Below are 26,035 nucleotides of genomic sequence, written 5' to 3'. Positions count from 1 at the left end.
GACATGCCCTAGTTATTTTCCTTTACTCATCCACACAGGAAGAACCAAAAGAAGAATATTTAGCTAAGCCAGTTGTATCCAGGTCACTTCATGGTCGTGATCAAAGCTGCCACAGATCACAGAAAACATTACATGAAACTTTCCCTGCACCTTTAACCCCCTAACTCGCCCATCCTAAAACAAATTAAAGTACCTGCGACAGAGGAGATTGGAAGGCAGCTTTCAAAAATTTCAGAGTTGTTAGCTTACCTTTGTTCCAGAGTATGTCCAAGTATTAAACTAAGAAGTTCCACGTACTTGCACACCACTTTAAGGTGATTACAAATGAGCAGCCACAGAACATCAGATCCATTTCATTTCTGTCCTGGGATGAGCTCCCAATTTGGTGGTATCTAGTCAGAGGGACCCACCCTGCTCCTGGATGCTAACCTGACACCATGTTCTCCAACAACAAAGGGATGCTTTCAGTTTCATCGCGAGAACGCAGCTACACAACCAACTGGAGCCTCTGCAAGTGTTCAGTGAGAGCGGGTTCAAACATCCAGCTCTATTTCACATTCCCATTAGTGACATGGACAACAGCATTAATTCAAATACAGGCATTGAGTGGAAAGTGGAAAGCATCACATAGGAAGGAGTTGAAGGTACCTGATAGACCAAAAAAAAAAAAAAAAGAAAAAGAACCGAGACAGAGCTGGGGGTAGCTCTGACCCATGCAGACTTACTGGAGTTTCAATGTACATGTAACAAAGAACACCTGCATCAGGGACTAAAGCAATCCCTGCCAAATACACCACCACCTATCTGTTGACACGCTTCTCATCCGTACACCAAGACAAATTACAAGACCTACCTCTCCATGAGCTACACTTAAGCAGCACACTAGCAATAAAAAGGAAAATACAAATGGCATGGCCGCTGACTGTCATATGACACAACTATTCGTTTTACAAAAGGTGAGGTCAGGAGCAATGCTGAGGGACTGCCCACAGGCCACGTAATTGTGCTTTCCATAAAAAGGTCTCTCAGTGGAACATTGCCTCAGTTACTGAAAGAAAAACACTTACATTTAGTTGTATAAACTTCAAAAGAAAATACCCAAAGCAAAGTAAAAAAAATAAAATAAAAATAAAACAAACATTACATCTCCATTTTAAATTAAATTACTTGGACTCTGTAACGCACAGAAAATGTAAAAATAATGTTGTGACATGGGCAAAGAATCAACATACCAATATTCTCCCTAGCTGGAACTACTGCTGGGCAAAACATCAATATAGGCATAAGACTGCATATTTCCTGGTGAGGCTGCATTAAGACTTTTTTTTTTTCCTTTTTTTTTTTTTGTTTATTTTATATTTCAGTCTATTTCCAATCCCAAACAGAAAGTGAGGGCAAACGTGGAATAAAACAAGACACCTACACAGGCTTTTTTGTTCAATGTTTCAGACTTCATGTATGTATGTTCTTGATTGTTTTCCTTGCTTGCCAATCATTTTCCCATTTCCCCTTGGAAGTCCAGTATATGAGTAGAAATATTTCTTTACCTAACAAACAACAGCAATAAAGGGTAAAAATAAAATAAAATAAAAGCTTCCAAAAAATAAAGACATTAAAAAACAGAAAAGAAGAATTAAACCAAAGGTTTTCCATGGATTAACTCAAGATTTTTTTTTCCATGTTTAGTCAGTATTTTACCATAGAAATGGAGCCTGGTTTAATTTTCAGATGCAGACCTGGCTCAGCTTGACATGAATTAAGTCTGTATCTAAATTTTGCAGCTAGGCTCAATTGCTCTGGGAAGTAGGGAAAAGGATAACTAACATGAGACATCCACATTTTGCATTTTGTAGCCCTCTTCTGGCTGAAATTATTCCATCGCTTAGGGGAAAAAAAAAAAAAAGAAAAACTTCTTCAAATAGCTTACTTTTACAAATACAATTGCTTTCAGTTGTTGATACTAATTACCCCTCTTCAATTGCCATGGTAAATTCTTTTCCTCATAAATTAGAATAGCAGAGCCTACATATAAGCAGTAGAAGGGGCACATAGTTTACCAACCAAAAGAGCCAGAAATAGCGCACAGACTACTCATTGCAACACTACTGCTGTGCTGCCATAGTGATCGAAGGGTTTTTGTTTTCTGTTTGTTTTTTTTTTTGTGAAAATGTAAATAACTCTGCAGACTATCTTTGTCAGTTCTACCCAATTTAAAGACAGCTAACAGATTAACTCCCCCCAACTATTTTCTTCTTGATGAGTTTCTGCAGGATTTCTGTACTCCTAATTTCTTTGATGAAAGTCAACAGCCTGACCAGAGACTCACCTTTTCTGTCATTATCTAAGGAAAAGAGAGGAGTCCTTTCTCCTTCAGATGCAAGTAGCTGCAGGTAATAAGTGAGCCATCAGTTCAACACCATTATGTCAAACAAATGACATCTGGCAACATTGCACTGTAATTGTTTAAGTTTTTCTACCACATTAACTCTAGAAGCTTCACTCCAGCTATTGTTCGCTTACTCAAAGAGGACGCAAGATATTGCGCAGTATTATAGGGCAATGCTAAGCCATTATAAAAAACAAAAAGCTCCCACCTCTGTTCACTGCTGTACAGACTCCTGCTAAGGTCCACACCTAAGTAGAAACTTGGCGTTTTCCAACTCAGGCCAAACCACTTCTAGAGAATGCGTTTACTGTTTCCCTTTATCCATGAAATTGACCACAGACATAGGGGGCTCCCCCCAGACAACCTTCTCACTCACCACCACTCGGGTTTTACATCCTGTGACTTGTTTCTGGGCCACTCTGGACAGCTACAGAGATATGTGACCATCACAAAAGCTTTCCTAGGTTGTAGAGCCAAGGGATTTCTGCAGGATGCCAGCAACAAGTGGGGCAGGCGCCCCCCACAGCACAGCCATGGGAAGGGAGGGTCAGGGACCTGAGGGGAAGCAAAGCGCAGGTTTGCTTCAAATTCGATTTGCTCATGTTCACTCTCTATCAGCAAACATAAGAGGTGATTAATACTACAGTATTTACTCTAAAAACTGCATTTTCTATTTATGTACCACTTGGCGTTACTTATACTGGCTTAGCACTTGCAGAACATTTCCATTGTGGAACAGGCATAAAGAGCAGCTTAATCACGTTCATTAATTCTGTCAAAAATCTTACTCAGACTTATACTTGGTGCCCCTGCCTAAAGCACACAAGGCTGGGAGACTGGAAAGAAGTAAGCAAAGAAGGACCAGCAATGAGATAAAACCACCCTTTGCAATCCAACCTCTTGTGTTTTTAGGGACAGCAATCCAGCTGCAACCCAGAGTCCATCTTCCCGGGGGGCATCAGGAATTTTGAGCTCAGAAGTATGGAATAAGTAAAAGAAATATATATATATATATTTATTTACTTATTTAAAAAAAAAGAATCTGCCCTTATCTGAACAGTTTCCCCTAACTTCTGAGGACTGGTAGTTATTTCAATATAGGTGGGTTGACTTCAAAAACTTTGTCACAAAAACGATTACAGCCTGCTACTTTATTGTATTTAAATCCCTATGAATTGAGTTAGGAACATCTCCATAAAATTACAGCATTAAAATTTTATACTTCATATTAAAATATAAAAAATAAAGACAGCAGGTCCTAAGATCACTTGACTGTGACAAATTGTCTCTTTCTACTCACTTGAAATTGGCCTGTGAGACTTATCAAATCCCCAGCTTTGTTACTGCTGGAAGAATTGATTTAAAAGTGCACACCGTCATTATATCCTTACTGAGAGGTATATTTTAGGATTATGCAAGTGCTTGATATATAATTGGTTCTGTCTTTTTGCTGCATCTCAAGTTTTCTGAGTAGAGAAAACAGAAAGATTTAAACTGCACAAAAAAATTCTGAGCAACCTTCATAAAGCAATGGTAGAAGGCCTAAGTGCTACTCCTAATTACACTAATGGGACCTTCTTCAAAGGGTCAGTCAAAGTCAATTTCTTATGAAATACAATAGGATTTCTATTTTTTTTCTGAGATGACATTAGCGTCTATGTGTTTGCAGGGACCACAGCACATCACTGTGGACTGCTGGAACCTCTGCTAGTAAATAAATGAGTCTCAAGCTTGCTACACCACAAAAACTGGCCGCTTGCTGTCAGAAAATAAATGAAAAACCACAGCAGGATTAGCACAGGCCTTCAGCAAGGTGTTACTGCATTCAGTGCCCAAGGTGGGCGCAAATATCCCTCCCACTGAAGGCTGCCTGCGCAGCGGCAAGACTCCTGAAGATCCGAGGTACGTTTCAGTCCCACAGCAGGGGTACTTCTTTCAGATATCAGCACTAGCAACATGTCTTACAGTGAGGCATCATATCAAACTCCTTCATGTGATACAGCCATAAGATGTAAGATGAACTCCCCGCCTGCCTGCTCAGTAGAAGCAGGATACACACTTTGAAGTCAACCCAAAAGACCTTGCCTGGAGCACAAGCCTGTTAGAGAAGTTACCTCCCTCTGTAAATCTCCTGCAAAAGCATCTGGCCAAAACACTTGCCTCACAAAAAGCTTTTAAGCAAGGAAGAAGTGTCGCTTGCTCCTATATGACTTGTTGTTTTTCCATACAGGTGGCTGCTGAGCCAGTGCCTGTGCAGGGTACTCTTCTCCAGAGGCATGGAGGTGTGCATTAAAACCACCTGTGTAACAGCTGGTGCACCCCTGCTGGTTTTATCTGAGTGTGCTATTCACATACAGCATCATTCAGAGATGGGAGAAATCCACACTTGAGCTGCAGATTCCAGCTCCACAGAGAATAATGCATTGCGATCCCATGCTCAACCTCTTCCAGAGTATTTCTATTTATAGCTTTGATTGGTTTTAAAAACAGTGATTGAGCAAGAAGGCAAACTGACACTCTTTGAAAAAAAACGATCTCAGTCTTGGGAAACAAGATACAATCTGGGGAATCCCAGGGAAGTGGTTGAGTCACCATCCCTCGAGGTCTTTAAAAGACGTTTAGATGTAGAGCTTAATGATATGGTTTAGTGGAGTACTTGTTAGTGTTAGGACAGAGGTTGGACTGGGTGATCTTGGAGGTCTCTTCCAACATAGACGATTCTGTGAATCTGTAAAGTATGCCTGTCTGAAGAGTATTTTTGTCCAAACCTAAAAATTGTAAACAAATACAGGTGATATATACCCAAAAGGTCTTCTGGATAGACACCACGAGAGACCTGATGAATGTTTCAGAAGACAGTTTTGCACAAAGATTGTGAAAACTTCCTTGTTTAAAGAAACAATACCAGGAATAAGACCAGGTTTTGAAGAGTTGATTTTGCTTTGCAGAAACTATTGAAGTATAAGCCAACAAACACTTTCAAATAGATAGGAGGACACAGAATACCGTTATAACTGATGCATGCACTTTAAGATTTATGGAGGAGAATGTAACAGATCAATATCATGAAATACAGTAATCAGATAGATTTAAAAGAAAGAAATTCTGGTACATTGAATACACATTACGTTCCAGGTTACAGCTGCATTACAGTTGTGCCGCAAAGGAAACCTTCCCTTCCCCCCAAGCTTCCCAAGAGCTTCTAAGTGTGGGAATAACCATCTAGATGTGATGGGCAAGCATTACGTCTGTCAGAGCCTAGACATTTGGCTCTCCTTGGAGGCCAAGCCCTTTTGCTTCCTGGTCGCCTCTCTCCTTTCCCCTTGAGTCCCAGACAGCAGTGTGGGGCCTGGAAGTAATTGCAAAGGGCACTACAGAGATGGCGCTTTCCCCAGGACAGTCTAGCATCTCCAGAGCCCCAGAGTCAAAGGCTGATAGAAAAGGTCCAAATATCTTAGCAGCACAGAGCTTTCAAAGACAAGCATTGAGCCGTACAATTAATAACTGTAATTAATTATAATATTGCTTCCTAGAAATGTTTAAATAGCTAACTGATATAATTACAGCCTTATTAAACACTTTTTTATTGACTTTAACCACCATCAACACACACAGTAAAATGCCAGGCATATCTGTATCTCTTCAGAGATTACAGGGAAGCAGCCTTGCAAAGAAATCCTGAGCTGTGTATTAACATCGGTCTGTATTTTCTTCTTCCTATCTGGTGTTTGACAGACAGCAGCTTACGTCGTCATTTTCCATGGCACTTCTGTCGCAACAACAACATATCCAAAACATTAGTGTAATGTAGTCCTTTCTGTGCCAAAGCAGAGTGAAAAAAACAATCTAATCAGTTTATTGCTATTTGACAGTACCCAGCATGTTTGCTCAGTATACTAAGGAAGACTATTCACTAGTCCAGTGTGTACTGCTACACATAAATCTTTCTGCATGGAGAAGCTTAATGAAAACACAGCGCAGAGAAGTTTTTGTGAGAAAGATGCCCAGAACAAAGAGCAAGTGACACCTGCCAGAGCTGAGATGTTGCGGTGTACTTCCCCACTTTCCTTCCTAAGCGATGCTGAGCTCTTCCGCTGAGCTTCTAAGATGATATCTGACAAAGTACACAATAAGCTACCACATGCTTAAAACAGTACTATCAAGGTTAAAAATAACACAGGCATATTTAATTTTGTAAACAACACCCAAACATTCTCAAAGCCAGTTCTGTTCAGCAATGCGCTGGTGGATCTCACTAATGTGATTTTTTAGGTGCTGTACAACTGCCAGTCCCTGCATCTATTCCATTCAGGTTTTACACTTTTATATTACCATCACAGCTCCTTTTTCATGCTCCTGAACGTGCTTTAAGACGCCACTTAGTTTCATTATCACTTTAAGGAGTCTAAATACAATTTGTGAGCAATGAATGTTGAATGAAGGATACCCACCGGCTACAGTGACTTGCAGTGGTGCAGATCAGAAATTGCAAATCACCTATTGAGGGCTTTTTTTTTTTTTTCAAGTTTATCTATACAACTTTTCCCAGTAGGAACAGTTGGAATCTCATCAGTTACCAAGTAATGGTGCTCAGATGCCACTGTGAATGCAGCACAGTTTGTTCATCTTTGTTCCATCCCCCTCCCAAGCACAGTTCTTAGCTAGTTGGTTGTGGATGGATAACTTTTGTTTTGCTGTTACTCTCATTTGGTATTTGGAATACATGCTTTATGTGCCACACATCAATTATAACTTATTAACAGTAAGTCCATTTAAAGTCTTATTGTTAGTTTTGAAAGTTTTCAATCACCCCCATCACGATACAGTTTTCAACAGTCGTTGAAAATTCTTCCCCTAAGATTTTTCTCACACTCAGTAAATTCCCTAGCTAGTGAGTAATCAACCATAAGCAATTTATGTTAAAGTTACTTCACTGGCAAGTCCAGTATGGTTACAAGTGATTTGACAAGAACCTTACATTTCTTACCCATATAATAAAAGAGATTATAGTTTCTGATAAGGTTCCCAGGCATTTCTTCTAGTTAACGCAACTGTCTATTTCAGATTTTTTTCTTTTAGTTTGTCTTGTTTTTAAAAGACCGTTAATTCCTTTCTCATTTCTATTGTTTCCCCAATTCATAGGAAAACTGGACCGGACATCTTCATATAGGATTAATCGCTGTCAAGTAGCTCTAAACACAATATATATCTGCAAAAATAATGAATTACTCAAAAACAGAATACTGTAACAAACAAAAAGCCATTTGCTCAAGAGAATGTATTAAGGAAATTCTCATTGAGAGTTCCATGTGAACAGAGATGTGTTTCAGAGCTGCTCTTTGGTTTGTTTTTGTTTTACTCTGTAGCAAGATTTCCAAGAACTAGCGTTTGCCAAGTGGATGTATTCTCTTTTAAAATTCTGTGCCAAATACCTTAAATTAGCATAAGTAATAATCCCATTGCAACAAAAATTGAGTAGAACACAGGAGAGCTCACACAGTGTACGTCTCAATTCAAACTCCTATTTCCTGTCTTCATCTGTGGACTCAAAACATGCTCCCGTAGCCATTAACTCAACGGATAAATGAATCTGGAGACACAAAGGGAGCCTGCAGCAATAGAGGAGGAGTAGGGCCATCATGGCCAGCAGTGTAAAGTGGTAGCAAGTTGCAGTCTTTCTTAAGAAACACCTGCTGCACCATGAGGTGAGCTGTTGGCACTACAGAGACTAAAAAGATTGGGTGAGAACAGAGCTGTAAAATGTTTAGACAAGTTAGAAGTCAGATAGGGATGAAGCCCCTCTCCCACATTGATTAATCATACAATTCTGCCCCTACCTCAAAAGACAGCCCTCTACCCCAGAAAGAACTGTCCACCTGCTGGTATTAGTTTCATCTTAAGCTCAGATGGCAGGCTCAGCAAGCTTGCTTTAATGTAGAAGACAAAATCCTATGATAGGTCTCCCATCATGCAAAAACAAGTGTTTGGTTTCATGCATACAGTTCTGTCAAGCTAGAAGAGGAAAAGGGAACAGCAATCACGAGTGAAAGCTTTTTGACTATTTCCAGACTGACCGCTACCGTCTGCTTGCAACTGAATTAGTTACTGTGTGACAGGAAAGGTGCTCAGAGAATTCTGGACTGTGATTCTTCCACTTGTGCAAAAGGGAAACGTGGGGATAACACTCTCCCTGCAAAGTGCAGGTTGTGCAGATAGGTCTCACCCTGAATCCTTGGTGTCTTCATCAGCCCACGAAGAGGAAGATCCTGTCAGACTGAAGTTATATCTAAACCTACACAGAGAATATTATTTTTAAATTGAGGAATCTGATACTTGCAATAGGGCTTGGTGAATCATTTCAAAGATATCGTAATAAAATGGGACTGAGGAAAGGTCTATTTCTGCCATGGATTCAGTACCACAAAAGAAAGCTTAATATATTAAAAATGCATTTGTTATTGAGAGAAAGATGATGGCCTGATCAGCAGCAGAAAAATAAAATACTGCAGCAGAAATGTTCTCTACAGAAGAGGAAAAAGGAAGAGAAAAAAAATCTCACTGTAGTATAATGAACATATCAATCAACACGGAAAAGATTAGCAGTGAGAAGGGGGGAAAAAAAGGAAAATATGAAATTAGAGACTCCAGCAGGAATAAAAATGTCCAAAGAGACAAATACTTCTGATGCTTATTTTCGCTGTTATTCCTGTATTTACGTGTTTGGCAGAATGCCATGCAAGAAAAGCATATTCAGCACCAAGATCTACATATAGGTGTGGGGGAGATACTGCTAAGATGCCGTGGGAGACAAAAGAAGTGCTGGTGGGCAGAAATCTTAAAAAGTTGCCCTTGAGAAAAGTAAAAATAACCTTCCCTGCCCCCCACCAAAAAAAAAAAAAAACCTTATCATTTCCATTGAAACTGCAACAGCAACATTTCAATTATTCTCAGAGGGAACCTGAATATCAAAATAAAGCTGAACTGTAGGCAGCCTTAGCAATCTGACAATATCCTTATGGGGAGCTATTAAAGTGATATTATCATGCATAATGCGATCTATACATCCTCACTCTTCATTTTAAAAGTTACTTGTGGATGCTACCAATAGGAAGTGTGGGTGATCATTAGGTTGAACTATCAGCTGGAAACTGGGGAACTGCTTTGAATAGGCAGCAGGGGCGTTGTCTCAGTGAGCTTCCCTGTAACCTAGTTTGTGTCGTGGGCAACTCTATGGCAGTCAGTTTTCTGAAGATATCCATTAGAGAGACGAAAAAAAAAAAATCTTAAGATGTATTCATCTTACTTTGCAGTTGTGTTTTGCCTCAGCCACTGAAAGTATCAAGCCCAAACATTTTAAGTAGCAAAGCAGCAGGTCCAGAATGAAAATTAAGTACAGATTTATGAGCTCTTGCTTATTTTTCAGTGGATTACTGTGTGTAAACAATGTTGTTCAAACAAAATAAAGCTCCTAACCAATCCGCGCTGCAACTTAAAAAGACTACTAGTCTTTACAAAAAAGAAATAGCAAACATGAACATGGTCAAACTGAATCAGTTTTTTTTTTTTTTTCAGCATCTTATGAATACTCTTAGGCATTATTTACCCATCTACTGCTTAATGATATGAAAAGACAGCTTGGAAATTCCTCAGACTAGATACAGACATCAGCCCTGGTCAGGTGATGTTCAGATGTTACTTTTAATCCTGTCGCAGCTCATGAAGCAAATCAATAATTTTTAAGGGTCATTGTATGAATAAATTAAACATGACAAATTCTTCTATCACACTCCTATTTCCTACAATTAATGACATTTCTGATAAAAAGTGGCATGGCTTTATTGCAAAAAATAATTTCAATTTCAGTCCAAGCAAGGTGCATTACCAACCTAGCAAAACTAATTAATTTTGCTCCAAGCATTCTTCACAGAGATGCCTGTTTTGAACAATTTTCAGCTTAATGAACCAGCTCCAAGAGGAAATGCAGCATTAATGAAAGGAAAGCTACTTTTTTGTTTTGTTCTGGCAAGTTTTTGTTTTGGCCTTAAGATGGCTCATCTTGAGTTAATTTAATTCTGATCATTGCGTGCCTCTTGAGCGGTGAAGGGTGCTGCCATGAGTCCCTACTTGGTTGCACTCTTCCCTCCAAAAGAAAAGGGAAGCCAATCAGTTTAGTTACCTTACAGACACTATGACCATCTGATAGATAACTTATACACTAGTCCTACAAACTAACAGTCAGTGGGAAAACAAAAAATATCTGGGAAAAGACACAAACAAAAAGGGTTGCAAACGTTCCTCTTTAAGTATACCTGTATCAGAGCTAAACATCATCTCTCTCATAGCTTTTCTCCAGAGAAGGAAAAACTACAGGAATTCTACTCATGAGCGTACCAAGATCTACCATTTTTCCTCTACACTGAAATCTCACAACTAGTTTTACCCTTCACCCTCTTACAGGGAGGCAATGTGACAGCTTTGGATCAAGTCAAATAGCTCAACTCCTTCTTTCAATAAATACAGCCTGAGTTTTCCTTGAGTTCTGTCAGAAACATGCTTGAAACATTATTAAGACCTACATCAAACTTCCCATGTCTGGATTCCAGTATTCCGTTTTAGTAAGAGGGTACTTGGATATTTCCACCTAGGTATTGCTGGGTAGTGAATGGTACCTTGTGGTACCACTGAAGAAAAAAGTAAGAGAAGATATACAAAAGAAGTATTATCTCAGTCAGTACCACAAGTTTAAAGTAGGTGCCAGATAGAATCCATCTTTTGTGTAGAAACCTGGAGGAATGAATTACAGTCACGACACAGTATATTGTAATGTACGTGGACATAGCTTCTACTAAGGATGTCTCGGACATCAAGTGACCCGCATGATCAAAGCCTTAAAATTGATCTGTGATCAAGAAAGATCCTTGTCTTACAAAGAAATCTTCAATTTATTCAACTTGAAGTAATTGCAACAAGAAAAGAGAGCTCTATAATTTACTAAAGTGAAAACTCACAGAAGACTAACTTTCTCCCTCTTGAGAGCACTTTAGAAAAGATGTTCAATTATTACTGAAGCTCAAGAGAAGCACTTGTAATCTGATGAAAATTAAAGTGTACAAATCCTTCACACCTTCTTTCAACTTCTCTGCAGTGGCAGAGTCAATAACAGTAGACTTGATGTTAGAGGTACTGCTGCCTAAAATTATACAGTAGATTTATATAATAAAGACTTCAAGCCACAGTCCAGGTAAATTACCACAGCCTCTCCTCCAACTCTCCCTCCCAGTACAGAGATAGAAGCAAATGCCTTTTTGGCTTTGCAACCTCAACAAGTATGCTGCAGTGATACAGAGACAGAAACACAGTGGGCACATTATGAAATAACGGTGTCTGGTTATACAGAGACAGCTCAGCTTTGACCCCAGATCCATAGGAACAGGTGATGCGGTCTCTTTGATGGTTTTCCACTAGAATTACGAGTAAATGAAAGAGTGAAAGCTAAACAGGGTGAGGAAAACAAACAAACAAACAAAAAAAAAACTTCTCTATATATTAGTACCAGCCCACTTGTTGTCAATTCTTGGCTTATTTCCACTAGGCACGACTTTACTGACTGCCTGCAGCACTAGGCTAGCAATTTACTTTGTGATTTCAGTTGGAATAGTAGATGAACCCATTTTAGAGCCAAATCTAGCAACTATTAAAAACTAATCTTAATAACTGTTTCTGAACTACTTTTTTAAAGGAAACAAAGGAAAGCAATTGCATCATCATATTTCCACTAGTTTCCCCACTAGTACATTTTCAACCAATTTCAATACAATTTGGGATATGCATAGAAGTCTACAATAACCCCCAGCACCACCTGTGCTGCAGCATCTGTTTTTTGTTGGATTTGGAGTTTATTCTTTTTTCTCCTCCAGGAAATGAGGAAATATAATTTATAATAATATAAATTAAATATTTTATATATAATTTCCTCATGTTCTTATACTGCCACTGCTGGTGGTAGAAGGAGCATCTGGGTGATTACACAGAAGTCCATCTGCAACGGCAACACGTTCATCTTAGCCCAGTTTCTTTTAAGAAGACAAGTTGGGCAAAGGAAAAAAGCTTCTTTTAATGATCTCACAAAAGTAGTCCTCCAGATACCCAAGAACTGACACCATATCTCTGTATAATGCAGCCTCACCCCCACCCAGCCATGCAGAAACAGACAGCCAGGTAACTCTGAAATCAGACCTTCTGTGTCCCCTCCTCCCTTTTCTTTTTCATGTACATTATCTTCACTAACTCTTGCCTGCCCAAGGAGTGAACGAGTTCAGCCCACCATGTAAAATGTCACAGAAGTTTTAAGCATTAGGAAACTCCTGTCCCAGCTGCCCTCCATGTTCTGCATGATGCAGAACAGTGCATGTGCACACATCCAGATAAAACATCACTGAAAAACACAGATAAATGAAAATTATTGCTTAGCAGCCTCTCTATACCTCAAGCTACTGGAAGTGCTATTTACTGAATTACACGTCTATAGCAACAGCAAAACTGAGGGCATGCAAGAACTGGACACAGACAACCCATCCTGTATAGGAGCCTATTTTTGATTTTTGATTGTTGGCCCAAAGCAGCAGTCATCTACAAGCCTTGGTTTCTAAACCCTGCAGACGACGTAGTAGGTTACAGCCCCAGACCATGGGTGGGACAGGCAGGCAGGCATAGAATAAAAAGACATGGTAAATGATTTCATCTTCTGATGTCTGAGATGCACTGCAGATACTCTGCGTGGCTTGTCTCAAGGGTACAGCTACTAATCTCTCTCTCAAGAGAGAAGAAATAAGCCACTCAGCTCTGAATCCATCCAAACACCTGTCTTCACTTGAAAATCCTGGAGGGAACGATCTGGAATCGACTGAATTAGTGGCCTTGTTCGGAGTCCTGCCTCATTCCTCCGAGTTTTGGAAAGAAAGCACAAGGCCACTTTAATCTAAACTTGTTCTTTAGACCCTTTGGCTCTCATTTCATAGCTGAGTGCACAGTCTAAAATACTTATCAGCCCTCACTAAGATTTGTGGAACTGCTTGCTCTTACTCAGGTTCTTTTGCTTTCTTGTGAAAGACTCATTATTTTATTTTTTTTTGACTTCTTCATTAAAACTTCGTATTTCCTTCCTGCTCCATCCCTGAATTAGACTTGATTTCTATAGTAAGGAAGTATCATGGTTAACAGTGGCACTCAGGCAGCGCGTGCTTTATTAGCTGTAAACTGCCACTGAGTTAATGTTGCAAAGAGAAATGCACTGAGGAGTTGCAATCTGAGTAAATGCTGGTTTAAGTGAGCACATAACACCTGTCTGCCTCAGGACCCCCAACCTCTTCTCCAGGATTATTATATCAGCTTGTTAACTAGCACTTGTTCTGGTTTTGGTGCTTCTGAAATTATGGTTTCTGTTTAGAGGTTACCAGAATCTTTCTAGGAATACAGGCAACGCCTCTAGTTTTTATAAAAATCCTCATCTATTTGAGAGTGTATTACTCATGGTGCTTGGGGGAGTTCCCTTCAGAATACAACAAATGCATTTTTCTGCAGAAACATATTACTATCTAATGATTTCATCATCCAAACTGCTACACCTAAATGAGTGGTTACATGCACTCTGAATTCAGATAGATTTCTATTTATAGAGCATTTATTTGAGATGCATTTAAATATAAATTGCAGTACCTAATGCCAAGTTTTATAACATGTCATTCACAATCCATTAAGTATTTTATTACATGCATTGTAAGAGAGAGAAATTTACAGTGCTCGTTTATAGTATTAATAAGCAATGATGAAACCATACTAAAGATGTATTGCTTTTTGGTTTATGTGGAAGTTTACCACACTTGTGGAGGTTTAAAGCTTAGCTACAAGTCATGTTTTAATGTTTTATTGTAATAAAATACATGATCTAAGTGCTGTAATGTACATAAAAATTAAGAGAAACACTACTAAAACTATATAGGTTTTCATATTGAGGCATGAACACAGACTTAACATACTCTCAGCTGCTCTGTAAGTTGTAGCACCGTGTGGAACTGAATATTGATTTGCTCATTCAAAAACATTTACCAGGTGCTTCATCACAGTGTTTCAAATGAATACTTCAACTTTGTTTGAAAACTAGGGGGAGGAACACAACAACTTCACACACTAAATTTCCTCCCTGCATCTTTCTCAAACTTTGCTAGGTCGTCCATCACCTCAAGCGTTTCTTTTCCCATGCTTTCTGATTGTCAAAGTTCAGAATCAGCAGGGAAATGTAGGCTTTCCACTTTTTCTTAAATTACCTTTCAAAATATCAATTCCTACTACTGTCTAGAAGGACAGGAATGTATACAGATGTATAGGAAAAAACATTTTCTTCATTTCTGCTGCTACTGTCCTCAGGAAGTGCCATCTCCATATTTGTTCAGTTCTCCCACTTGCAAAACAAGCCAAGATAGAAAGACAATCCACACATATATGGGAAAAAAGGTGGTTGCTTTAAAAATAAATTCAAAAACATCCAGGGCCAATTAACACTTTCCAGAAAACATTGCCATGAGTTTTGGTGGTTCTTTTCCTCTTCACAAAGACCCTGGGGGAGGGAAAGGAAGTGAGAGAAAGAAGAATATTTTTTGATCAGTTCAGATTTTGATCTGAATAGTTACTGCTCTCCTTCCAAGCAGCTCTGAATCCTATGGTCTGAGGCTTGCTAGCAGTTTCCAGAGGTTTTCACATTCACCAGCCTTCAGTCAATGCCCACTCAACTGCTGTTATTTCAAACAACCTGTACCTGAACACGGTTTCAAGCAAAGCTTATCTGACTGAGTCTTTGTATAAGTCTCCAATATTAAATTAAAGTCCCATAATTACTGGTTGCTTATGTATAGAAAATGGGAACTAAAAAATTAACTCATTACCTATCAGTTTTCCCATTTTCTATCCCTGTAATACAAACCTCATCAGGGGAGCAGGTTCGAAGGCATCATTCTCCAGAAGAAAAGTACATCACTCCACATGACAAACAGAGGCAGAAGTAATTTGCTCAAAGTAAATGCAATTTCTGTGAGAAACCATTAAGAAAATGCTGATATCTGGAGCACTAGTTTATAACCAATACAGAGAAAGCTATGACTGCTCACTTAGTGATTTGAGAGCAAAGTACAAAATACGCTGAAAGATCATGAGACATTAAACCTAGAATTTCAATGTTCAGGTTTTACGAATCTTGAAATTCATAAAGCAATTTTCCTAAAGAAAATAATTCCAAGGTATTATTTCCAATTAAAACAGATGTTTGTGAAATGAAAACATTTTAAGTCAAAACACACACTCATGATTTTCTTGATTTTTTTGTAGGGCACGACTCTTCCTTTCATTAAAATGTGGGTAAACAAAGGTACAGGGAGGTTAAGCAAGTTATCAGTCTTACAGCAAAGTATGTAAAACTTTGCTGTAAGACTGCAAAGATGAAGCAGCACCAAAGTCCCAGTTCTTAGCCTTACACAGCAACCAAGAGTCCAGCCCCTAGCCTTCTTCCATCTTACCTACCAGCTTTGATTCGTGTATACCAGTGATGCTAATACTTTTTCAGTTTTGCAGATAAATTGACAAGGTAGAGAACTTTGTCAAGATCATTTTCTCTTCCAACTTGGCATATACAGCCTGTATTTAAGTAAAAATAGACCACGTTTAATTTAAGATCAAAATTTTTGCTTACAAAGCGATTGTTATATGGAAATACATCAGTGCCTTTGTAGTGGTACTGTTATGACAACTATTTCAGTTCACCCCATCAAACCTACTTTCTTTACAGTCATCTATAGCCTTGCACTTTTAGCCAACCTCACTGAATCCTATTATTCCCTGGTTTTTATATTTGTGCTGCACTGATATTCTAAATTCCTCTGTCCAGTCTGCTTCCTCTCTATCACAACTTGTCCTTTATCTCTTGCCATTTATCGCCTCTCATCCTAAACTCTTGAAAAGCATTACAAGTCTAGGCTAACCAGGCACCTGCTCACAGTGATCCATCTGGAGAGATAACTTAAACACAACTGAATCCTTATCTGGCACGCATCTAACAAGTAGGCTGCTTCCTAAATAACTTATCATATTTAAAAAATAAAAAAAGGTAACTACAAATACAAAAGAATGTATAAAATAATACCCAAATCACAAAAAAAAAAGACTGCTTAGTTCATTGCATAGATCTCCATTTCCTATGTGCACCTTTTCAAGCTCAGATGTTACAAAATACTAAAATGAAAGCTGTGGAAGAAAATTGGTTTCCTCTCTAGGTCCATGCAAGGTGCATCATGCTCTGGCAGTGATTTGCTTTCTCCCTTTCCTTCCCCTCTGGCAGTGAGTATGGTCTATGCAGTAGAGATTGCACAAGCTGCATCATCCCAAACAGCTGCAGTTTTGTTTGTGCTTGAGGCCAGTCCATATAATCACAAAGGTTTAATTAAACACCACCCCTGTGCACTTCAGAAAATTCATAAAATACCATGGACTACTCATGTTGTTCTGTTTAAGCAGTGGTTGGAAAAGGTAGTAACAGCAAATCCACATTTACCTCTTTGCCCTTGTTGATCTCGCAGTACTGTACTATTAAACTTGGTCAAGCCCACTATCATTCTCCAGGATTAAAAGGTCAAAAGCCTGGACTTCATCCAGAAGACACCCACAGGAGTCAGTGGTGGAGACTTCTTGGGGCGACATTTTTTTTATCTTCCTGTAGCCAAAAAGTGCCCGAAGACATGCTATTGAAATTCGCAGTGCAACTTCTATTTCATGAAGCCAGTTTCTTTCCTTCCCTGAGCACATCATTTGGGGCACAGAAAAGAAAATGGATCTGAAGATCAAACCCAACAGCGGCAATCCCACTTGAGTCAGAGCTCAGGGAAGAATCAGACAGGAATGACTTCTCGCCAGGTGGGCAGTAAACCTGTGCAGCAGAAACAGCACTGAAAGATCATTCAAATATCAGAGCAAATGGGGTACAGTTAGAAGCACCTTTTTTCCACAGGTATTGCCATGGTCATGTCTTCTAGCTTAAATGAGAAAGCAGATACAGTGTTATCAGGAATGACAACAGTGAAATGGATGAAAAACTTGCAGAGAGCAAGGCAGAAAAACTCAGTAGGGGGACCTGACAGGCTCTGTCCCTTGCCACACTCTCATAGAGGACCTTCATTCAAGGAGAGTTATTAACAACACACGAAGTAAAACAAGAGTCAGGCCAAAAAGTTCCTTCCTCTTCACCACTGGTGTCAGGAGAAGAGGCAAGTACTGCACAAATAATAATCCTATCTATTTTACAAGACTCAATCTGACAGTGCATAGGACTTTTCATATTTTTCAGCTGTAAAGGGGAAAATTATTCATCTACTCCCTCGGTTCTATCAGGGCGCAGATGAAACCATTCATTCTTTTCAAGAAACCTAAAATCTTCTTTTATTCTAAGAATTCTGCTTCAAAAAGTTACACTTCTGAAAGGCTCCAGGAGCACAAAAAAAAGAGTAATGGGGATCAGAGAGCCTCCTGGGAATATCCTCCATACAATAACAGGCTCTCAGTCAATCCTGCCGATACAAAAAAAGAGCTTGCATATGGGATAGGAAAGGGAAAAGGAAAAGCTGGGGAAATTGCTCATCTATGTAATTTTCTGCATCAGTGAGCCCTGGAAAACCAAGCATAAGTAACTGCAGAAGGCAGTCTTGCCAGCATTCAGATGCAAAATATTCAGAGCTTTGATTGTAACCCTGCAGGTTTTTGCATGTGACTAGTCTCATTAACATGATTAGAAATGCATACCTAGGCACTGGTCCTACTCCACAGGAATAGAAATTTGCAGGATTACTGTTAAGACAGCTGGACACACAAGATAGCACCTGTATTAACATTCTTAATTTCATATTCATTATTAAAAAGGCTCCTGACATCCACCAACAGAGGTGGTAATAAGAGCCTCACCTGGCTTTTCAGAGCACATCCAACATGAGTAGTGCGAGAATGGAGTCCCATGCTCCCCTTCAGGACCTGGCAGGAGCCATGAGCCAACAGCTGGCTAGCTATTCTGCACGGTAGAAGACATTAGAAGAGCCTCTCCTGTTTTAAACCTTCTTTGCACCATACTGGTTCCACTTCTTTTGGGGCTGGGTTAGTAAGCTCCTTTCCTGAACACCTGCAGGTCTGTTGGGGTGGGAGTCTGTCCTGTCCTTTAAAGATTCCCTTCTGCAGGTTATTACCCTCAGAACTGCACAGGCGTTCTTTCACATGCAGAAGCCAATTTGTTCCCTAGTGTGCAACTGGTCTAATTCCTGACTTTAAAAAATAATAAACAACCGAACATCTAAATCCAAACATCACAGCATCTCCTGGGAGGCAGTTATTCACTCCCAGGTTGGGAAAGGTCCTCACAATGTATCATATAATTGGAAGGTACAAATAAAGCAGGCCATCCCAAAGTTAAGTGTGATTTGTTGTTTACAATATCACTTAAAATATTTAACATTTCTCGGCACTCTGTAGGACCTTTCGTTTATAGATTTTAAAATACACAAGCACTTAAACCCCAGCCCCCTGATCCCTCATTATTACCAACAAAGCTCCTGCAGATTCTCTAAGTAACTACATATTGGTGGAGGGTTTTTACTAGTACCTAAATGCTCTCAAGCATTTGCCTTGTACAAGAAAAGAAGATTGAGTCATGACCAGAGGCACTAAAAAAATCCTAATTCTGTCTGAGCAAACCTCATCCCCCCTTCTCGTAACTTCCAGCTCCCACTATCACTGCATTTCTTAGCTTACTGGTGGGGCCAGGGTTCACAATTCAGACTGGTAGCCAATATACAACCTGCTCAGCCAGGTGCCACCAGGAAAAAAATAAACTTAGCTAAATTCTCATTCTCCCTCACCAGGGATGTGAACAAAGCTTCCCTCCTTCATCCAGCCAGTGAGTCTGTACGTGTTCTACAGAGTCCAGACATCTTTCAGACTTAACTCCTGCTGCAGGTTTGAGAAAGTGTGTGACCAAGAGGTTTATCAGCTCTTCAAGAAGAACAGAAAAGTCACAGAACCCTGCGTCCCTTAGAAAAAGGCCATTAAAGAAATACAAGAAGTGGAAGGGGAAAAAAAGGAGAAAGAACTTATCTCTCACTGAATGTTAGAAATGTTGGCTTCTAATCTAAGCAACACAGAAACACCTGAAGGTCCCTCCACTAAATGCTAAGTCCTCAAAAATAGGTTTCAGCTTTTTCCCTTGCAGGGAGTACTTTTTATTTTGGTTATTCTGCCTTTATTGATGAAAAATGCAGAGTCAACTATCAAGAAATTACTCCCCAAAGTGTATTACTTTTGTCACCAGAGATACAGTTCAGAGCTCTCTCTTATCTCCTCCTGGTTTCATTTCTTTCTTGATGCACATTTAAGCCCATCCCAGAGTTAGGCTACTGACACTGGTGTTATCTGAACTTTCTGAAGAGCTATTGTGATATCTGCCCAGACTGCATTGATTTAGGGATGTCTGGACTTGACCATGATTACATTAGAACAGATAATGGTCTTAATGAAGAACAGATTTTATTGCTTGGGACATTTCTTTCCATTCTCTATCTCCTTACTTACAAGGCAGGATATTCATTTGACTTATTTATTTTTACCCAAAAGGAACAAATTTATTTTAAAATGGAAATATGGTATAAAGCTATGGAAATGTGTTAAAGGGTTAAGAAGATATTTGCTAAAATTATTCAATCTGTGTTTTTAGTAATGGATAACTACTATGGATATGGATAACAGATCTGTGATTTTTTTGTTTTTTTTTGCATTTTGAAGAGGCAGAAAACAAAAGTTACATGAAGAACATAAGTAAATGTGAACACGATCACAATACTGATCTTTTCATTAGTTTAGGACTCTACGGTGCTCATACCTAAGTAGGAGAAAAAATCACAATGTTTTTACGATAGTATCTGAAAAAAACACCATTTGACATATCATCAGTTATTTTGCTCTTTAACCTACCAGTATGCCTGCTGGCCTTTGCAAGTCATTTGCATATGCAAATGTTTAAGCTCAGACCGGAAAAACTACATCACCTTGATCCAAAACTGTGGGGAATTATCCATTGGACACTACAGAGAAGGCACAGAAAGGAAGGAAAGAAACATGTAAATGGTTCCCAAGCCACACAAAAGAAATCCCAATCCAATAGTGAACTGATGAGACTCAGGTACTTGAATCATTTAGGCAATTTTTGGAAGTAAACAATTTTTGGCTCGTAAATCCTCATTTTTTTCATATTTAAGAACTGCTGCGCATGTGCATATAGAGTATTTTTTTCTAAAAACATGCGTTGAGCAAGACCATAATTATATGAAATGAACAAATACTTTTCAAGTACTTTTTCTTTGTAGAAATTAGAAAATGTACTATTTCAACTTTATGCCCCAACAAGAAAAAAAAAACCTACATGCTTTTGCTTTAAGACACAAATGGAATGAATTCTTTACTGACAATAGAATGAAAATACTGTTATGCAAATTAGCGTAGCAATGCCCACAGCTAAAATAAGCCAAACAGTGGGAGAAAAATTGCCTTTTGTTAGAAACTGAAAAGGCGTTGTACATCCATTTGAACTATCCTTAATCTTTACCATAGACAAATATTCCAAATAGTTTTAACAGCACTTCAGTTGCCTAAGAAACTATCAAGCTTCTCAGTTGCTGTTCACGTATTTCTATTTTTATACAACTTTGGTTTCCACATACTGACTTATTTTAAACAACAACAAAAATCACTCTGTAGGAAACTATATGAAAGGAAATTTGGTTTGAAAGCACTGTTTAAAAGATTCAGGAAACTTTTTCCATTTCTCATTTAGGGAGCAAGATGATACATGACCACAAACTATTTTCTAAAGCTGTAGTTGCAGACATCCCTGCTTGGTTCCTGCTTTATATAATTACTTGCAAAATGTAAAGAAAAGGTAACACTGCGGTCAGGTGGGGTTAATCTGACACATTATATGCCATCCTGCTCTACAGATACCTGAAACCCATGGCTTGGAAGCAGGGATGTGTGTCTGACAAGTGGAACTTCTCAGTAAACACTACTGAGAAAGGTTGGGTTTGGTTGGTTGGTTTTGATAGTCAAATATTTATTTTCTCTAAAACTATTGCAAGTTTACAAAAGTGTCAATTTTTTGCCATTTAAGGCATGGGGAAGTCTGTTTAGCTTATGGACTGATTTGAGTTTCTCCTGCAAATTTGCATTTCTCACCTGAGGAGAGGAATGCCCAGCTTTGCCAGGACAGGAGCTAGCAGCATGTACACGAGCTGGGAAAGCTTAACAGGGACTGCAGACAAGAAACAGAAGCAAACTGCAAAGACAGATTTAACTTTCCTGGTTAGGCACTGAAAACTGTTCCTGGTAAAAGAGGTTATACTATTAGCAGTCACATCACTTTTTCTTTTTTTTTTTTCCTCCCTGTTTTCATAAAATTGTAGTTTGCAAGCTTTTTTAAAGCAGGGAAGCCTATCCACAACTGTGCACACACCAGTTAGCTATATAGCACTACAAGGCTTTCTTCATTTTAAAAGCTCTGTAAGTTGTGGCTGATACATCCAGAAGTCCCTGGACCACAACACAACCAACTCCACCAAATTGCTCTTCAGAGCCATTCTGCCTGGTCATAATAGCACCCCTTGTATACTTCAGCTTTCTTTTAAGCAGTCCACTTGCACGCCAGGAAAGTTTGGCCCATGTTTCAGTCCCAGCTCCATCCCATGCAAAATTGCAAAGGTAAAGAGAAGGTGTTTCGCACAGCTCCTCTGAGGCAGACAGATAGGCACCTTTTATAGAACCAGCACCCAAATAATCCTGCTGGCCTTTAAGAGAGACTAAAACCACAGCTCAACCAATGGCAAACATGCTTCAGCTTCTCACTGCTCCACGTCACAAACCTTCTCCACAGTTGTGACCCTAAGATTTAGGATCCCTCTTCTGCAGTCAGTCCAGCACTGCAGAGCCTGACAATTGGTATGCCTCCTAACAGACATTGCCTCAGGCATCTCAACAGTAGCTGCTCATTGCCCTCCAGTGCAGCTGCTGTTTTTTTTTTTTTTTTTTTTTTTTTTTTTTGAGTTACCAGCCCTGAGTAACCAACAAGGAGTATCACTTTGCAAGCCTCCTCAGAGACCGTCCATTGTCACTTTGGCAAGCCTGAAAGCAGGGCAGCACAGGGCAGCCAATGTGTCTGAACAACCCCACAGATGCATCTCACTCTCTGCACATGCTTCCAGTATGTCCATACATACGTACATACACACAACTCCACGTACATACAAGAGGGCTGAGTTTAGGGGTAGCTGGATGACACGGACTGAGGCAGACACTGGCCTAAGCAACCCAACCTGCCCAGCTGTGGGCCATTCTAAGCAGGTGGGGATGGCACCAGAAATTTCTTTCATACTCTCCACCCAGGCCCACAGACTCCCAGCACTTCATGCAGGAGTGCTGCAGCCCCTTATCCATCAGCTGCAGGAGGGAGACAGACTCATAAATGCATTTTGTCCCTTAAAATACATTAAAAGAACATTCTTTCTTTGCCAGCAGCCCAAATTTAAGTTTCAAGATTTGACAAATGAAAAATGCGCACAATCTTTATTTTTAATAAAGTACTTTTCACAAAAAAAAAGTCTTTAGTCACTGAAATATGGAATGACTCTGGCAAAAGAGCATGAGTCAGCTCATTGCTGTCAAACCTCAAAATACCTTTATTTTTACATTTTAGCAATAGTAATTAGAATCATATCTTTCTCCCATCGTAACTGGAGAGATTGCAACACAATGCTCATTAGATGAGAGACTTGTCTGAAATGTGAACTACCTCCCTATTTATGAGCTCCTTCCCTCACTTCTGAAGGAAACGAAGAGTAACTGGGACAGATGCAAGCCCTGGGAGCCCCAAATCACCGAGGTGTGTAAATGCAATGGGTGCCTGAGCTCTGCAGTCTTTTCACATAGCTACTGAAAATCAAGGCTGTTTGTGACAGCAGAGGAGAAATAATTAACAAATAGGTCCTGGTAAACTCTCTCACTTCCTGAGTAATTCTACGTGCTAACATACACACTACCTACCAGTGAGCAGTGAAATAAAGAAAGCAGCACAATACAAGTAGGGTTGTTGTTACCCCAGCTGGTAAAATACTGTGACACAGCGAGACTCAGCTTAAACCAAAAATTGATAAACTTGAAAACTGAAAAAAAAGGCAGAGCTTCTGGAAGGTAACTGGCAAAACAGCCCAAGCTTTTACATCCATGAAGAGTTATTGTTTTAAAATATGCTTTCACTGATCTTATTTTCATTTTAAAACAAACAGGAGTGTGATGTGTGAGACCTTTATGCAGCACAGGTCTGCCATGGTGCCTAACAAAAACTCCATGGGCTCTGGACTAAAGTCAGGCCTTTGGAGTTTAATTATAACAAGTGACAATACAGCTGTATCCTCAAAATCTTGGCTTGAACAAAACATGATGTTTTGTGCAAATAAAATGTGACAGCTAAATGCTTCTCTTTTTGGGGGTGGATAGGGGCAGGGTAAACCTGAAGAGGCCAAAGACACAGGAAAACCCAGAGCTGGGACAAGACCTGTCCTGCTTATGGAAGCAGCATTTGTGACAAGGGTCCTGCAAACTGGGAGTGGGGCTCTGCCACTGGGATGCTTGCAGACCCTCACCCCATAGCCCAGAGGCTGGGGTGCTCAACCAGCAGCCACTCCTGGACCACCGGCCTCTCTTCTTCCTGTGATCAAGGAAGGAGAGGGCAGCAGCCAAAACCAAGACAACCCCTCGACAGGGGTCCTCTTTTCCATCATGCTACCACCTCACTGAACGGGGAGGCAGGAATGGTGCTCCACTGGCAGAAACAAAGTGGCCATCCCAGCCAGAAAGGTTGTGTGCCACCAGTGTGCGATATGGATTAAGCTCTCCAATTGCACTACTATATTTATCTATGCCAGCAGATCCTTGAACGTCCTTTGCAGTTTATTATGCAGTAACAAGAAATCCTTCAAACAGATAATGAAAACAGAATTTGATTAAGGCAGATTTTTAAGGTTCCAGTGGTATCTGTCTTTTTCAGACGTTTTACATTCAATCTCATCTCCATTATTACTCAGTTATATATTTTAAGGTCAGCAGCCAAGCAAAAAAAAAAAAAAAAAAAAAAAAAAAAAACCACAACCAACCTTTGGTTCCAGTTCAATTCTCTCCTTGCAAACAATAAAGTGTACAAAGCCCTGCTACGGTTGTTAGGGCTCCCAGCTACCACCTATGAATAAAGTGTGACTCTGGAGACAGAGAGATCAGATTCCCAACCAGCATGGGGGGGCCTGTTGTTAACTTTAGGGATGGTCTAAAAATGAAGAATACCAGCTACAGTTCCAGGTTGCATGGGCAACCCAAACAGACCAAAGCTTGCTGCCCATCAAAACTTCCCAGAAAAAATGGAGTAGCCTTCCTCAACCAACAGCCTCTGCCACCTTCAGCTTGGCTGCACTGAACAGGGAGCACAACCAGCTGCAGTGGAGTTACAGATAATGAAATAGAGCAGGCTATAAATTATGTTGTTTTCCATGAATCCATTACAATTTGCTGAATATTTCTCTTGCTCAAAACAGTTAAAAACACAGGTGGTGATTGTGGCTGACTTTAGGCTTCCTCTCCAGTCCCTAACTCATATAAAAGTCTGGCTGCCACCAGTCTCCACTGCACGTGGACATGAAGTTGTGCACAGAGCATTGCTATGCAGCTAGAAAGCAAGCCTTGCACCTGGTTCTTTTGATACCCATTGTATCCTATTACTATGAGCACATTCATTGAAAGATCCCAGATGATGTTTTTCCTCCTACAAAAGCATTTTGAACAAAGAAATGGAAATACAAGCTTCTAAAGATGCACTGAAAAGCATCCAAAATTCAAGGTGATACTTCCACTAACCCTTGATTTTTGCTACTTAATCCCTTTCAGCAACAAGCATAAATTGCAATGAAAGTCATGTTTCAGTTACCTCGAGGGCTAGTTGTTTAACATTATTAGAACAGTAAGCCTATAAATATACATCCTCTGAAGGTAAGTATCATCAAGAAAGATGGACAAGTGTTTTTCTCTAAGGCTTACCACTTGTTCAAATGCACAAATCAGTATTTGCTTTCCAAATTCCACGACAAATGCATCTTTGGACACCGCATTTTATCATCAAAGAGAAAGCTTTAAGAAAAAGACTATATGCTGCAGAGTAGGTAGTTTCATAACACTTACTGTTTTGCTAATCTCCAGTTACATCATGCTCGAGTAGTGAAGTTTCCATTAAAAGTAGTGGGTTTTGAGTCCTTTTGGTTGAAAGGAAGAATAGAAAGCAACCAGATCTCACGTCACACCAACTATTTATCAGTGTCTGCTTCAGCAGCAAACCAAAGACACCTGCCATGAAAAACCAGCAATGCGCAGCGAGCCATTGCAGAGCAAGGCTCCATATTGCTGACAGCTGTTCACCACCTGCATCCTCACAGAGCCACCTTAATTAAAACCTCTCGCCTCCATGATTTAGGCTGTTGAGTTTAT

The 26,035-nt window shown here is 39.7% G+C and overlaps 1 protein-coding gene across 12 annotated transcripts in view; it reads right to left on the bottom strand.

Annotated features, from left to right (window-relative positions):
• LOC310902998 (uncharacterized protein) overlaps window positions 1-26,035 on the bottom strand; it is a 409,793-nt gene that overhangs the window by 202,671 nt on the left and 181,087 nt on the right. For 2 of the 12 annotated variants that reach the window (XR_014587200.1, XR_014587201.1), the window contains one exon: window positions 14,066-17,354. The exons of 9 other annotated variants lie outside the window; for them this stretch is intronic. The gene's annotated coding sequence lies outside the window, so the exon portion shown is untranslated. Of the gene's footprint in view, window positions 1-14,065; window positions 17,355-26,035 lie in introns of those variants that run through there. One more of the 12 variants, XR_014587202.1, reaches the window with a different exon arrangement.

Source organism: Anser anser (genome assembly GCF_964211835.1).
Source record: "Anser anser genome assembly, chromosome: 7".
NCBI classification, from domain to species: Eukaryota; Metazoa; Chordata; class Aves; order Anseriformes; family Anatidae; genus Anser; species Anser anser.
This window is presented reverse-complemented; position numbering and strand designations above follow the sequence as displayed.